The sequence below is a fragment of the Argiope bruennichi genome, chromosome 2 (assembly GCF_947563725.1).
Source record: "Argiope bruennichi chromosome 2, qqArgBrue1.1, whole genome shotgun sequence".
Lineage (NCBI taxonomy): Eukaryota > Metazoa > Arthropoda > Arachnida > Araneae > Araneidae > Argiope > Argiope bruennichi.
Window position 1 is genome coordinate 66610531 of NC_079152.1, and position 15720 is coordinate 66626250.

At 28.9% G+C, this 15720-nt stretch overlaps 1 protein-coding gene across 1 annotated transcript in view; it reads left to right on the top strand.

Moving 5' to 3' along the window:
* Positions 1-5683: 5683 nt before the first annotated feature.
* The window catches only part of LOC129961847 (agrin-like), a 467273-nt gene continuing 457236 nt past the window's right edge, over positions 5684-15720 (top strand). Inside the window, exon 1 of the mRNA XM_056075436.1 lies at positions 5684-5973. The gene's annotated coding sequence lies outside the window, so the exon portion shown is untranslated. The remainder of the gene's footprint in view (positions 5974-15720) is intronic.

A 15720-nucleotide genomic window follows, 5' to 3' on the forward strand; every position in this document is an offset into this window, starting at 1 on the left:
TTTAGAAACCAAGTTTTTAAAATTTAAATTATATTATTATTTAAATTATAATTTATTATTATTTAAATTATAATTTATTTTAAATTTTAAATTAAAATTTAAGTTATAAAATTTAAATTATTTATTTATTACTTTCATTTAAACTATATATTTTGACCTAATGAAGTAATGTAATCAAAATTTCAATGTAATTTAATCAATAAAAAACAAAAATGAATAAATTTTATTTCCTAAACAATACAATTTATAATATATATTTCAAAGAAATAGCCAAATATAAAGTCGTTTTCTTCGATCGCTTTTCTTATGCCACTTTCTATATTTAAAGCATCCAATTCTGATAATACAGAAAGCTATTGAAGAAGAAAAATTCTTTATAATTTTATAAAGAATTTTTCAAAAAAATTGAAATTTGAATTTTGATATAAATTTGAAAGCTATCTAATCTAATATTGAAGAAGAATAATGTAATTGAAAATTCTTCATATTTTCTACTTATTAATAATTATTAATCATGTTTAAGAAAAAAAATATTTATGATCGAAAATACCATTTTCACGTTCATATAAATTTTTTACCAAGGAAAAATTAGCTTCAAATATTGATTGTAATAAACAACTTATCACTATTTATTTATTTTTAATTATTGCAGTCATTCGAATCAAATTTTAAAATAAATAATGTTCAAAATTCAAGAAAATATAATGCCTTTGGTTATCACATCGATTATCGATTATTATCATTGAATGCTAATTTATTGATAGTAATATACTACCCTCAATGATAAATACGTTTACAAACATATATTCGAAAAATTAATGAAAAGAACATTTTTGTATAAAAATTTTTTCAATAAACTTATCTATCTCTAAGGTGTATATAATTAAATTCAATTAATTTTAAATTCGAATTAGGAATTTTTAAAGCACAAATCAAAAGTTTATAATTCAAGTAATTCGTTTAGTACATATTGTATCCATGTCAACGATATACCCTCTTATATGTAATTGAAACACCTACCGAGGTAATAAACGATTGCGATAAATGTAGAATTATCCAATAATGAAATTTTCTTATATTTCCCTGAAGTACTATAGTTTGGAAAATGAATTGGTCATTCTGGGCAGTTTGCCACCTGGGTCCAAATATGAGGTATACAATTTCTTTTCAGCCCATTTAAGCACGTAATTTTGTAGTCCATTTTATTTTTAGTATTTGCTACTATTAAAATTGAATTAAGTAAAGTATTAATACTAATTATTGTAGATATAAATTTGACATTTTCATGATATGGTTCTTAAGATGAAATTCAAAATTTTTCATAATACTTTTAAGACTAAGAGTGGTAAATGTAAGCAAACAGTCGTTCAGTAAAATCTTCAAGTATATGCATACCAGGATTTAAAACCAATGATATAATAAATAATAATAATAATATAATAATGATAAATAAATAATAATATTTATTTATCATTATTATATTATATTTTGTTTGACATTTTAATATATTCAAACTTAAACCATGTGAGTATTCAAATTCAAAATGGACTCTATTTGAAAATCGTTTGGGACAGCTTATTGATATAATCATATTATTCAAATTTTGGAAGTTCAAAATATTATTTTGATCATTTGTATTATTTTTGTTATTGATGAATCTTTTTTTTCTATTTTGATTAGCTGACGGTGTTTTTTATAAGCTGACATTTGTTTTACAACATCCGTTATGTTGTAATTTTTAACTAAATAACAAGTTGTGTAATATGAAAGATGCTGAATACAACACCAAAAGAATTTGAAAAGAATGTAAACAAAATAAAGCTGTTGACTAAATGATGAAAAAAGCTGCTTGCCATACTTTTAAATTGCATATAAAAATTTTAAATCCTGTTTGCAAGCTGTTAAAAAAAAGATTTATAGTTATTACTGCAGTTTTTTGGTTTCTTGAAGGCATCAGATCTAGCATATATACTTCCACTATTTTCCCTGACCGTAAAGGATGCCTAGTTTTATTATGATTCTATGTAAACACTTCGTTTCATCGAGACATAAAAGTAGCAAGATTACTGCAGGAGTAACCATTTTGGATAAAATGAATTTTGTAAATTATATTTTTAATGAAATAAATGAGGCAAAATTGAAAAAAAAAAGATGACTTTCGTTTAAAGCTATATTTTTGAAGAATATTATTATGATTTAATATGTGATTGCTTTTGTTGATAAAATGTCTGTTGTTCAAGACATCTTAAGTGCACTATGTCTCATCTTCACTATTCCTTTCGGAATCTAATACTAACCCTTCGAAGCCATCACCTAATTAGCTAAACATTTTACTATCACATGCTTTTTTACTTGCTACATTTAACTGCAAATGTTTATAATACATAATAATTAATTAACACATAATTATATATTAAATCATCAAAAAATTACAATAATTCTACATATCTACATTCGGTTCTGAAAATCAATTTCTTCCCATTGGATCACTCGCATCGCTAACTTTAAATCATATTCTAGAAAAAAGTAATTTCTGTAAGTAAAATTAAAGCAACAGTCCAATTTTCAACCTGAAGTATTGCCGAAGTAGAGCTCATATCAGTATTATTTCCATCCGTTCCTACTTTCGTGCATGCAAATATCAAAAATTGCTTTTTTCGGAAGACAATAATATTCTGCCTTTTTTTATCTGAGTAATATTCACCCTCCTGGCAAATACAATTCAGAATATTCGAAATAATGAGAAACATTGTATCTCAACGTGGTAAGAATATTAAGTTGTTGCAAAAGCAGATATCGCGGTATAGCGCATGTAGTTATTCAGCGGTGTATATTGGAAATGCTCTGTGGCACTCCGTGATCAGCTTATGAGAGGTAAAAATAAGCTTGAAACTCTTCCCAATGGAAAATACGGCTCAGAATAATGATAATACATCCCCTTCGAATTCGTTCTTTTCCTGAAAAAGTATAAAGGTACAAGAAGCAAATAAATGTTTTCTCTACTCTTTTAAAAATAGTTGCTTATATCTGAAACTTCTTTCTTTTTCTTTTATTAAAAATGTATCGATTCTTTTAACTTTCAGAAAGTAAGAAAAATAAAGTTTAAAATATGCTCATAAGTAATCTATAATGATACCAAAATTATTATAAATGTTTAACATTTTGCTAATATGCACAATTCATTGGGATTCAACAAAATTCCGTCATAAAAACAGTTTCCTTAATGTAATATAATATCCATTTATATAGATCATTAGTTAAATATATCTTATGCTATGAACGAATACAATATTTAATTTCGAAGCATCCTTACTGTTTCACGGAATATCAATTTTTTATTACTTAAAATATTAAATTCAATAAATATTAGGTTGGGAACTATGAAACTGGAGTTGAACAAAAAGAAAAAGCGCAGTGTTTCACATTACTTATTATATTCAATCGAAATGATTTCCATTGGCATCTACGCCTTTCTGCCAACGATTGGGCAAGTCATATATGGCTTTTTGAAAAAAAAAAATCCTGTTTTAAAGTTAATAAACAATTTAAAGTCTTTTATAATATCATTTTGATCATCGTATTTTTTTTCCTCTTAAAAATAATTCATAAGTATGAAAATGTTTATAAGTCGGTGAAATATCTGGTGAATGTGGAAGATGTGATAAATTTCCTTATTTTAGGGAAGTTGATTTGTCAACAGTGATTGAAGCGTTATGTGGTCGTGCGTTATAATGCAGTAATACTGCGTTTTTCCGATTGAGCAATGTTGATTGTTTTTTTCATAAGTTTCTCGTACATGACATCAATTTCACTGCAATAGGACTCCGCTTCTATGGTTTCGCCTGGTTGTGGGAAGGAATAATGGATCACTTCTTTGGCATTCCACCATATGGTAACCATAATCTTTTTTTTGATGAAATTTCGGTTTAGGGGTGTGTCCTGCGGGTATATCTTATCTACTGGTTTGGTTGATCGTTTTCGATTATCATACAAAATCCACTTTTCGTCACCAGTCATGCTTTGGTATAAAAAGAGTAATCATTTATTGCGAAGCAATAAAGATATGCACTTGCTCTTGTTGTCGATCATCTGTAGTTGCGTCTGCTCTTAGCCCATTTTTTTTTTTTTTTTTACTTTATTTATAGCACGCAAATGTTTTAACCCATTCTAGGGCCGTGGGAAGTATGCTTCCCACAAAATTTATCAATCTTTGTATGAAATTATGTAGGTTGGCATAAGTTCTGACAAATGTTTTTAGAAAGACAGAAACTTAGATGCTTCAGTTCTTTATCTCACACAAAATGATGTGTCTTGATGTGTTACTTAATTATTAATTAACCAAATTAAATTTATTTAATAAGCTAAATGAATCCTTTTTCTTATTGTAATTTCAAGCCTCAAAATATTTTAACATAATATGACTAGAAAAAAATGTCCCTTTAAAAGGTTAATACAGCCGTATGGCGAATAGTTATGTGTGAATCGGATTCTGCAGTTATCCTTAATTCATCTTTATCAATATGGGCCTCGAGGCTCGTAAACAATATTCAAATTGCCAGAACGAAATTTTTGGAACAAATATCGATCATTTCTTTTATTAGTGGATCTGAATGCCTGATTATAGTTTCCCGAAGCTTGAACTGCGTGATAATTCATTTTGAACTCGTATAAAAAAAAAGTAGATATAAATCACATTTTGCTTCCATCTGGTTTCAGAGAAAAATAAAATAAAAATTTGATGCAAACTAAGACAAAAATTTTACGAAGTAAGTAAGAAGAATACCTTTAAAATTTATAAATAAAAATATCAAGTGCAAGTTATAATGAATCTCTCTCAGTCGCAGCTGAACACAGGCTAAACCAAAACTCCCGTTTCATACTACCAACCTAATAATTCAATATTCAGTTTTTTACCTTACAAATTTAGCATGATGAAGTTCTGCGTTAGTGCAACAGGGTACAGAAATTTCTGTCATTTGTAATTTGACACAAATTCAATGCAACAACCACTAAATGCTTTTGTAAGGCTTGATAAAGTGAATCATAATAAAAAAGCTTTTGCAATTATCCGTTTTTTTATTGTATGTTTTGTCTATTTTAACCCTTTGCACTCGGGAAAGTAATTCGATGCATAATTGTTTACCTAATACAAAGACTTGTTTATTGCTCCGAAAAATAAATATATCTAATTGTTTTAAGTTGAATTCTCCACTTTAATTAATTTGCATTCTGCAAGTATTTTCAACAATCAAAATTAAATAAATAAAAGGTCAAAATGATGCAACGTCTTGAATGGTGACCGAGAAGCACCTTCCAAGTACACAAGATTAATGATATTCATATTGTTATGAGGTAACATAATAGGTATTCGGAGAAATTAAATATTGTGCCAATAGGACAAAATGACAGCTTTATTAATTTTTCCATATTTTTCAAAAATTTATTCTGCGCATTAATTAATGGGAAATACTACTACTGCAAAATAGTTGTTCCTTTTGTTTATATTCATCAATTTGGAGTATACAACCGATAGATGGCGCGGTTTTGATGCGCTGAAGAAACTCGAAAATTATCAATCAAGCATTCAGGCTGACGAGCATGACACGTGACAAGCAAATCAGATACTGCTAGCTAAGCAAACCAGTAAATCTATGTATGTTATGCTGTAATGTGCGCTAATCAACTTAGCAAAAATCAGGTTCAGTCAGCATTAGTGATGTTCCAAAGAGAAGAATATTTATTGATGTGATTTGCAATGCCATTATTATTACATTTGATTTTGGAAAAAAAAGAAGAAACAATTGATAAAAATAGACATTTGCGAAATAAAATAATCATAGTAATTGGTGCTGGAACTGTATATAAACTCTCTTGCCAACTCATTTCAAAACGCCTCTTACTGGCAACGTAATTCTGAATTTAGACAAGGCATCCAAAAAAGCCAAAAGAGACATGTAAATGTTTCGACAAGCGGTAAGTGCTTTTTCATTTTTATTCAGTTTTACTAATGACCATTGGCGATTCAAGATTGAAAAACAAGTAAGCAGATGTAGTTAAAGAAGTTGATAAAATTTGTTTTCGAAATAAGCGTAGCATTTTTGGAAGCCGAAATATTGTGTGTTGGCATATTTTTATTCAACCGAAAAATTGTAAAGTATCTAGCTTATGAAAATTTACAGTAAACGAAAATGACTTGGAATAATGACAAAAATTCCCTTGTCGCATTTCGGTTTATACTGATTGGTCTATTTTAATTACTTTATCTGATACTAAATTTAATCCTTTCAATATGCTATTTGGATTGTGATGAAGGAGTTCTTAGCAGACATTTATTTCTGAAGGAAACGCAGCCTCTATTTTTGTTTGTCACTCGTCCTTGTTTATGTCACCATACTCTTTTTAACTGACCCTAATTCACTGAAACTGGTAACTGATACAAACTACTCAACCTTCGAAATGAATTTTTACTTTTAGTAACTGATCTTATTTTAAAATTAAGTAAAATTTCATTACATTCTATTAAAATTATAGCAGGTAACAACAAATATCATAATCATTCGGCAATTTTCTATTACTACCATTCCCCTTAACGAGATAAAAAATTAAACATTCATTAATATATTACATCGAAAAATTACCGATAATCTTGCAATTGTAAAAGGATCTTGTGTGTCATTAATTCACTAGCACATTGTGTGACGAGAGGAATTTCAAAACATGATTGAATTGGAATATATGGGTCCTTTTAAGAATAATTATTTTTCTAATTTGTGCTTCCCCTTCCTACTTTTGATTACACGATATACGAGGTAATATATATATATATATATATATATATATTTTGTATATTTAACTCTTATCAATCCGTAAAGTAATGAGATGCATTATACATAAGTGAGTATAAGGATTCGTTTTAATGCTTCTAAATCTCGAATTGCTGTAGGTTTATTATAATTCCTGAGAATTAATTTCAATGTTTTTGTTATACTGTTTTTAACTATCATTATCCAACAAGATTGCGAAAACGCAGCATCCTACACAGTATCAATCCTACTGTAAATGTGCATATATGAATTTCATATATAATGCAATAATCCAATGACGTTCCCATTGACGTTCATGAATGTATAGTACTAGATATTTTTGGTTATTTAAAGAATTTACTTTCCGTTTGGAAAGTGTAATGCCAAATCTATATCAATCTAGCGATTTGTTGATGAAATAACTCAAGGATTTATCTTCGTTTTGAATTACATGAATTATTTTACTCCATGAATATGAATTTTGTACATGAATTATTAATAGTTCATCCAAATTAATCAGATTCACACGAACATTATAAATATTTTATTTTATATATGGACACTCGGAATGTATCGTTTCGGTGTTTTCACCATGAAATTTTAAATGCAATATTCTAAATTAGGCTTACAATTTTGTGGAAATAGTCGACTATCTACTGGCATATTCTAAATTTAAATAATGACTTAATAAAGACTTTATCATGACTTGTTTAATATCTATCGTAGGTTCGTTCACAAAAGAATACAAATCTCATACCTATTTCCCTTTTTTACTAAACATGCATGATTTTTAATTTTTATAGTTAAAATAGCAATTTAGAAATCGCAGAATTGTATGAAAACTGTTAGGGATCTGTGAGGTCCCTTCCGTTAATATACGGATAAAAATAATAAATGTTAAATGTTGCAAGTTAAATCTAAATATCTGTATCAGAAATTTTTGGAAAATTCTAGAGTTGGATTGATTTTCGGTTTTGCTATATATACTGGTTGATACTGATATTCGTTTCGATTGTACTTCTGATTCTTTTGTTTTGTCTGTGTATCTGGCTCGACCTATTACCGGATATTTTTTGCTTATCGAAGTGCTATAGAGTAGTTGGTAGATATAGGATCTCGCAATTTCGCCAAAATATGTATATTGATATATAATTGAACAAGCTGATATTGATAGGAATGATTCCAAATTTGCTTCTCCGAGAAATGTGTGTATTAATGATGTGTAAAAGGTCTTGGTTTGAACAGAGATGGATGAATGAGTAAATAGGATTTTGCTGATTTATAGGAATAGATAAAAATTCCTCAGCTATATGTGTACAATTATATGGGGTTGGGGTGAAATATATAAATAAGTAACATAAACAGCACGCATGGTAATAATGTTGTTAAGATAGAACAGCAAATTAGATTATATCAACTTAATTATTAGTATCAGATTGCTGTAGTATCACTCGAATCAAAAATGAACAAATTCGAAGAATTTATCAACCGATTCCGAAAACTGATACCGAGTCCATGATATTCTAATCTATATGAATTTTATGTGGTTGATACTTTTTTGTATCTAAGAAATTTCTAGAAAGTGGGCCAAGCATAATTACTGCTAATGACCATTATACACAAATGGATCTAAGACTTTTAAAGGAGCAGGACATTTTGAAAAACCTTTGTTTAACTTATGAATCATCTGGCAATGTTTTATATTATGTTCCATTTTTGTCTATTGAAAATGTTTATTGGAATTTTTTAATATTTATCATTTGCTATCTTTCATTTCTAAATTAATACATTCAGCCGCTTAAGTTTAAAAAAAATTTAAAAACAATGAAATAATGGAATGATCGCATTTTGTACAGTGATCGCGTGGAATTCCGCAAGAAATTTATTCGCCTGTTCTAATTTTGCATTTCTAAAATTACATTATTTATCTAAGTATTTATTTCTCTCATAAATAAATAGGTTCACAATTGTTCTCATAATCATTTGCAAAAAATTCTATAAGTCGTCATAATTTTGAAAGATAAACATTTTTACTATTGAAATCGCAAACTAATTATTGTTAGGGATAACGTAAGACAATAATTATTTTGAATGAATGCTTAAAATTATTGGAGAGTATCCAAATAATTATATGAATGGTGTGAAAAATGGAATGCTATCTCAACATAATCTGTTTTATTTAATAGTTTCTTCATTAAATAATTAAGTTGGAAATCATTATTCACTTTTAAAATTAAAATTATGGCATATTTTTCTTAATTGGACAGCCAAATATATTTAAATATATTTCAAAATATTATTTTTAATAGAAAAGCAAGAAATGTACTTTCGTTTTATGTAATTAAAAAAATGAATAAAGTACGATGTTACCCAATGCATTTTGTGAAATTTGCATTCATTTTTATGATACTATTTAAAAATGCATCTTATAAATATGATGCTTCTCTCTTAATAGCCGAGAGAAAATAAATTTTGATAGGTATAAAGAGCATAAAAAGATTAAAATTTTTATAATTTCACCATAAACTTATCATGCGATAACTCTACGTAAGAAGAAATATGCAATAATCAAGTTTATAACTATACGAAAAAAATCAATAAATTGCAAAGCAGCATTAATTGAATTTAAATTTATTGATTCCAATTTTGAATCATAATTAAATATTTAATCTCTTGTTAAGTTTGAATTAGCATATGTCATTAAATAAATTAGATGATTAAACTCAAATATATATTACTTTCATATCTATGCCCTGATTTGAAACAACATGAAAACATAACATCAAATCACCACAGACACTTTAAATTCTTTGTTTTCAATGCTTTATTCCAAAAACTCGACTTGTTTTAAAGTCGCCATTAAAGAAAAAAAAATTATATTAAATCTTAAATAATTGAAAGTAAATAAAATAATTAAGTGGCCTGGAGTGTTTTGAAGCTTCCACGAGAAAGAGGGCGTTACTTAAAGTAACGTACTCTTTCGCAAACTTTATCCCTATCTTTATAATTGGAAAAAAAGTTTTTCGAAGGATTCTACTGAAAATTCCAAAATGGATGAGATCCAAAATTAATTTTTTTTTTCTCCTTCTTCAAACTGACGCCCAAAACAATCCAAAATAAATATTACCACTTTTAACGATTCTAAAAGCTCTGACCAGACTGAAAAGTGTCGCCTAATGATCACTTTCTTTTTCGCGAATGACGATAATTATTGAGGTTTAAGACGATCGGACACCTTTTATCCTCGGAAAAGGGTGTATCTCCCTTGATAGATGATAATGGAAGGACTGCCCATTGTTCGAAGACATCCGAAAGCCCAGCACTTCTGTAGAGTCATTAACTCTAAGGAGAACAAATAGAGAAGATACATAAGATTTTGTTCCGGTCGTCGATGTACTGCTCGCTCCGTGAAACCATCATTTCAAATTTTGCTGTCCATCTGATTGCTCCACGTTACAGTTGTGAGGGTCAATTTGTTAAATTTTTGTTGTTGTTAGTAGATGGAAAGAGAAGAATGAAAGCAAAACTGATTTTTAACCTATTTTCTGTGGAGAAACTTTAGTATATTGTTCAGATTGCAAAAATATTTATATTGACTATTTCATAGCTTCTCTAAAATTTTACGATGCCTATTACTAATGTTATTATATGAAAAAAAAATCATTTTCGAAAATAATTTGCACTGTTTCTCAAAAGATGCAGATATTTGCTCGTAGGCAGATAAAGAAGAATGAAAGCAAAACTGATTTTTAACCTCTTCGCTATGGAGAAACTATTAACATATTGTTCAGATTGCAAAAACATTTATTTATATTGACTATTTCATAATTCAATTTTCAATTTCTTCTCTTGAATTCTACGATGTTTATACTTAATGTAATTATTTGAAAAAAATAATTTACAATAACAATTTGCACTGTTTTTCAATAGATGCAGATATATCAGAATCCAAATATTATTTTAAAAACTATTTAAAGCCTGAGATAAAGTCATGATTCGGAATATAAACATAAAGGCCGTTATAACACATTTGAAACTTTAAAGATAGAAGAAAACAGCTTCAGTTTAGGAAATAATTCAAAAGATTATGTTCGAAGTTTTTTGAAAATTACGTACAAATTATTTAGACAGTAAATATATTTTGGAATAGAAAATATAAAACTCCAGCTATTATATACATTCATGAAAAAAGGGGGGGGGGAGCCTTCGCGTTTTGAAGCAATCCAGGAATATTCAAATTATGTCACTTTAAAATCCAAAGTACTGTTGTATAAGGCCTTGTTACCAAGACTGTAATAAGTAGTAGCCCGAAAGACGCAATGTTTAGCAAATGAGGTTCGTTAAGTAAGACATTCCAATCACGTTCTTACAGTTATTCATTAATATGTATTGAGACGTGGAGAAAAAAACCATTACTCAGAGGAATAATTTTGTCACAGCGTTTGCAATATAGCGAGCTTTGTCTGAATACTTGTTGTAAAATATACTAACAATCTCATTTTGAGAAATATATCAGAGCGAATCAGATTGCTTGGTATGGGTTAATAGTATAAACTTTCACTGTCTTTTGATCGCAAAAGAAACCCGTTCATTTTCCTCTCCCCCAACAACGCATCCTTGGAATATTTTTTTTCCCAATGATCTTACGATCGATCTTATTTCAGATGGTTGCATTAAACCAGCGTTTATCAACCTTTCAGTATTCACGGCTCAGTTTTCAATCATAATTTTCATCGCCCCCCCACCCCGCTTACAATAAAATGTATACAACAATAAAGCATATTGAGTATTTTGGATTCTGTTTTTAAATTTTTAACTGCCAAAACAAGAGTAAAAGTGAGCCAACGTTTGCATTTTGCCATGCGGGCGGTTAACAGATGAAACAAATGAAAGCGGGGAAAATTTAAATATTATATTTTAAATGAAAGCCAAACGGGGGAAAAACGTTAAAAGAATATGAAAGTAGAAAAATTCATTAATGAAAGTTAACTTAGACGGGGTGACCTAAATTTAGGAACTGGGAATATATTTTTTACGAATAATAAATAATAAAAGAAATAAAACAGAAACATGACTAAACAAAAGAAAAAACAAGAGAAAAAAAATAAGTAATGTTTATATAAGGGAATCCACACAACCCACGCCGCCTCGAGCATGCTCAGTGCAAATATTTTCTCATATGAATAAAGAAAATGTTCGATAGCGCAAGTTTCTATTCCAGCCAGTCTCATTCGAGTCGATCCTTCTATCGCTATCGAATATAACGTGAATGTGTATGTTGTATATGTTTTCGTGTTAATTGCAATTCACAATATTAAGTATTCACGGAAGCAGATTTATGCTGACTCATGGATAAATTTTTAAGCGGAATTGAGTGAACATTAGACGACAATCAGGCATCAACAAGTGCATTTAATACTTAAATTTTGGATATACCAGTACTGAAGTAAATGAAGAAGGCCCCTGTGTATCATTTGCTCTAAAATGTTGGCCGCAGGTAGCATGAACCCTAATAAACTTAAACGACATTTGGAAACACTTCATAGTTAGTACGTCAACAAACCCAGGGAATTTTTCGAATTAAAACTAAAATCATATAAAAACTAAAATCATTTTTTAAAGAAACTTTGTCTGTGAATAAAAAAGCTTTAATTGCATCTTACAAAGTTTCATATAAAATAGCCAGATGTAAAAAAACCTCACACCATTGGTGAAGAGCTTATTTTGCTAGCAGCAATTGAGATTGTAGAAATTGTGTTTGGAGATCATTTTTCTAAACAATTGCAGTCCATACCTCTTTCAAATGATACTGTTGCTCGTCGAATTGGTGATATAACTGAAGCTGTACAGTGTCAGCTTTTCTCGAAGTTGCGTGAAAAATTGTTTTCATTACAGCTTTATGAAGCATTAGATAGTAATAAAGATGCTTATTTAATTGCCTATGTTAGATTTTGTGATATATCAGTAGTAGAACTACATTTCTGCAAACCAATAGTAAAATAACTATTTAAATAATGATTTAAATATGATTTAAAAAAAGATATTAAATAATTTCTGAAAACTAATAGTAAACAAAACTATATTTCTGCAACTCAAAACAACAGCGCTTGCATTATTTGTTATTTTAAATGATTTCATGAACGAGGCAAACATAGAATGGAAAAATTGCGTCGGAATATGTACCGATGGTGCTCGTTCAATGACCGGAAGATTCCAAGCTATCAAAGCACTTGTAAAACAAAAATCGCCTCAGTGGGTCTGGATACATTGCATGATCCACAGAGAAGTTTTGGCTTCGAAAGAAATGAGTCCTGGTCTGAATATTGTGTTAACTACGGTTGAAACCTTAGCAAATTATATAAAAATGAGACCACTGAAATCGAGAATCTTTTCCGCTCTTTGTAAAGACATGGGTTCAGTACATTTAGCGTTTCTATTTTATTGCGAGGCATGATGGTCATCACGTGGGAAGTTTTTACAACGTGTTTATGAATTAAGAGAAGTCGGCATTTTCCTAGAAGAAGAAAACAGACCGGAGGCCAAGAATTTTCGCGATGGTTTATTTGTGATGCAATTGATCTATTTGGTCGACATATTCGAGAAATTAAATAACTTGAATCTTGAACTCCAAGGAGCAAATACATATATGATGGATACGAGTGATAAAGTTAATGCTTTTTGTAAAAAATTGAAATTGTGGAACAGAAATTTAAAGCAAAAAAAAAAAAAAAACCTAACAATGTTTGCAAATGTGAATGATTGTACTTAAACTTACAAGGCTGAAGAAGAACATGTAAAAGTGGTTTTTGTAACCACTGGAAATCATTTAGCCTTGCTGACAAAGAATTTTAAAAAGTATTTTCTTTCTTGCTGACGACAAACTGATAGAAAGTTACGAGTTGGTTAGGGATCCATTTCATGAAACTCCCGAAAGACTCTCAATTGATGAGGAAGAAAAATTCATAAACTTCACTACAAGTGACGGAACTAAAAGGCAATTTAGTAATAAATCACTATTTGAATTTTGGGCAGAAATAGAAGATGATATTTCTGCACTAAACACAAGGACATTTCGCATTATATTACCATTTTCAACATCCTACCTTTGTGAAACTGGATTTTCTGCTTTGGTTTCTTTGAAGACAAAATATAGATCTCGGCTAAATATATAAACAGAACTGAGAGTGGCTATTTCTAATATTAAGCCTTCCTTCGAAAAACTTTGCTCTACAAGACGGGCCCAAGGAAGTCGCCAATAATTATTAAATTGGTTTTCAATTTAGTATGTTTTAATTAAGTAAGTTTTGATTTAGTAATTTGTTTTACTTTAATAAGTTATTAAATATGTCAAAATGTATTTTGCTTTCTATGTGTGTGTGCTTTCCTTTCAGTCAGTTAATTTTTTTAAATAATATTTTCTCTTGGATATTCTTGCGCCCCCCTCTCTAGTGTGCTCGTGCCCTCCTAGGGGGGGCACCCCACAGGTTGAGAATAGCTGCATTAAACCATTTGAGAAAGTTACACAAGCCTACGGCAGCTTGTTATATTCTCACATTCATGTTACATCATTTCACTTTCATATAGCTGGCCTCTAACTCGGGTACATGAAAGACGTTGAACATCTGTCATCCCAGTTTTCCCCATCCTCTTGGGTGATAGAAAATAGGGATTCCCATTCCACCCCAGAATTAATTGAATTCCTGAAAATTTAATAGAATTGAGTAAATATTAAGTTATTGATACAATAAGAGTTATTGATACATAAGCAATTGATCGGTGGTTTCTAGGTTTTATTTTTCCATGACTAGTTCTTCCCGTTATCAAATTTTTTCGGTACTCCAAAGAATTTTCTTCACTAAAAGTTTTAAATATTTCACTACAAATTCTTTAAAGCAGTGAATTCTCATAAATAATTATCACGAAGAAAAAAGTTTAGATGTAATTTTCAAAAAGACAAAATAGTATAGTAACAATTTCCTAATGTTCTCCAATTTTCTTTGCTATAAAATTATCTATTATTATTATAAAGAATGAAAAATGTTACTTGAATTGTAATAAATAAAAGCCATTTTACTGCTTATTTTTGAGAAGCAGTAAAATGGCTTCTTTATTATAAATTTCTTTCGAATAATTGCACTGATATCTATTTCATAAGGAAGTGAGAAAAATTTTGCAAAGGCTTATCATTTATTGCAATTTTTTTTTCTTTGAAAAGAAATAATCACGGAAATTAATTTCTTTTTGCAAGCTTAAGCCTTTGGCAATAAATATGGTATAAAAGAAATATTAAACTTTCTAACATATGTTAAGCATTGAAAACAACGCTTCATAAGTGCACTTCTTACTCAATTTAAATTTCATTCTTGATCAAATTTATTTCATATGCTTCGCTTAATATTTTACAAAATGTTGAAAACTTCATTCCTTTTCTTTATAACAATAAGACAGAACGATCATTTAAATTAGACTTTTTCATATATGGCGCTTTTTTGAATTCCCTTAATTCATCCTTTTTTAATATTATTAATATTTAATGAAGCCTTATATGACATTCTGCTTTGATTTTCCAACTCTTTATTGCTTTTCATTTTGACGAAAACTTCCGTTAGCTACTTTTAAATATTGGGCTTTCAAATAAAAATATTCAACAGGGTTATTAAAATTTGTATCGAAGAAATCTTTCGAAAGTTTTTAAGCTATTACATTAAGTGCTTAGAGTTCAGCATGACTTTGTTCATTTAGAAATTGTTCATCTCGGAATGAACAATTCTAATTCAATGGAAAAAAAAATTAGAGACAATTTTATTGAATTGTCGTTACATAAAGACCATCTTCACAAATTAATTTAGATTTGTCATTCGTGAGATTATTTCTGGATGGTTCTGAAAGGTTTTTTTTTCTTTATGATCATAAAATA